This window comes from Mastomys coucha, unplaced genomic scaffold (assembly GCF_008632895.1).
Source record: "Mastomys coucha isolate ucsf_1 unplaced genomic scaffold, UCSF_Mcou_1 pScaffold4, whole genome shotgun sequence".
Classification (NCBI taxonomy): Eukaryota; Metazoa; Chordata; class Mammalia; order Rodentia; family Muridae; genus Mastomys; species Mastomys coucha.
The window spans coordinates 16,240,098-16,241,915 of record NW_022196910.1 but is presented as its reverse complement, the minus strand read 5'-3'; the positions used below and the strand labels follow the sequence as shown (position 1 = coordinate 16,241,915).

Genomic DNA, 1,818 nt, shown 5'->3' with positions numbered 1-1,818 from the left:
CTACCATCCCTCATCTGGCTTGGGAACCCACAGATATGTACCTTCCCTTCCCCAACCTGCTGGCGTGTGTAGGCATACGTTTTTTTGCAACCTACAAAAAAGATCCAACCTCTCCTTTTTTCTTATTATGACTCTTTTCAGTTTACTGCATGAAGGAGTTACATTAGTCCAAGTTAAAAGCAGATCCCAAATTATTACATTATACAAGCTGTGAGATTTTAAAACTTGTGACAAGGGACAGAAGGGAAATTCTACTCATTGCAAGGAAATCCTCGCTTAAGCTTCAGAGAGCCACAAGCACTTAAAACCCGTGAACCTTCAGCTGATCATCCTCAGCCACTCCAGTCTCTGTCAGGAACTGGCATATGTTCTGGCGCTGGTCACAGTGGAGCAGAGTTACGTTTCCATACCCTGGATGCTCAATTCCAGTACCATTGCCAGCAAATTCCTTCCTAAACACCTTCACTAGTTTATTTTATTGTAATCATCAGCAATCCTTTGGACAGTTGTAAGGGTCTTCCTGCCGTTTCTCTGTTGAATTCTTATATGGATATCATCCTCAGTGCCAACAGGAAGCAAGTCATCACCCTTACTTGCATCAGCTAAGGGGTCAAAAGAGGTTCTGATATGATACATTTCCTCAGTGGAAATGGCCTACGGAAGGCGGGAAGGCAGCTAGGAGGGGGAGGCTTGAGGGAGGGGAGGCAGGGGAGACTGTGGGGCATCAGGAAGTGAGGTGGTTCGAGGGGAGGCAGCTGAGTCCTTGAAGGCAGCTCAGAGACTGGGGCCTCAACCTCTCCTTAGCCTACTACCAGCAGAGGCAGCGGGAGAGAAAAGTTCTTAGGATATGGGGGAAGTGGATCTGTTCACAATAGTTCTTTGGGGGCAAACTTGATCTTTGGTAGCAGTTCAGTCCTGTAGACAACACCAAATGTTGCGCCAAAAGTGCAACTGCAGCTGCAAACCAGGCCTCTAGGCAGACACCACACAGGAACCAGCAGCTGTAGTTCAATCCTGAAGAAACTGCCAAGCTGGCCAACCCTCCTAAGGTGAGGCCACAAAAGCAGCAACTTGCCACAGGGAAACCTCAAGAGCAGCAGGGCTTGGGTGAATTTTCTCAATGGCAGTGTTATCACAGGTGAACCAATACATTCGTGTACTTAGCAAAGAATAATGAGGCAAAACAAACCAATCAATGGTCAGTGCTCGTTCCCCACTGTCTGTGGGTCATATGTATACTGCTTCAGCAAGTGTCCTTTTACGTGTCTGCTATATCCAAAAATCCTCTCACCTGGGTCTGATTTAGGAAAACAGTCTTTCACGTGTTTGCTTTAGCAAGACATCCTTTTCACCTGTGTGCCCCAGTGAAACATCATCTGTCATAACTAACTTCCCAAAGATACTAGAAGTTTCCTCATTAGTAATGTATGTGTATTGGTATGTGCCTTATAATCTTATTGTCTGTACCTTCTATATCCTAACCCAGAGCAATACATGTGTCTTTATGTGAATTAAGATAATATTTTCTAAAACACAGAAAATAGGACAAAAGTGACCTTATAAATGAATATCAACCATAAATGTTGGACACAACATACAGATATTGCCTGATGAGCAATGGTTTTTTTTTTTTTTTTTTTTTGGTTTTTCGAGACAGGGTTTCTCTGTGTAGCCCTGACTGTAGAGCAATGGTTTTTATAGTATTGTTTGTTGCTCAGGTCACTGCAAATTTTTTTCTAAAGAGTTCTTTTAAAGTAAAGGTTCCTGATAGGACTGAAGGAGCTGAGGGGGTTTGCAGCCTCATGGGGGGAGCAACAA

General features: G+C 44.0%; 1 pseudogene; it reads right to left on the bottom strand.

Moving 5' to 3' along the window:
- Window positions 1-200: 200 nt before the first annotated feature.
- On the bottom strand, window positions 201-636 carry LOC116076521 (annotated as a pseudogene).
- Between the last annotated feature and the right edge of the window lie 1,182 nt (window positions 637-1,818).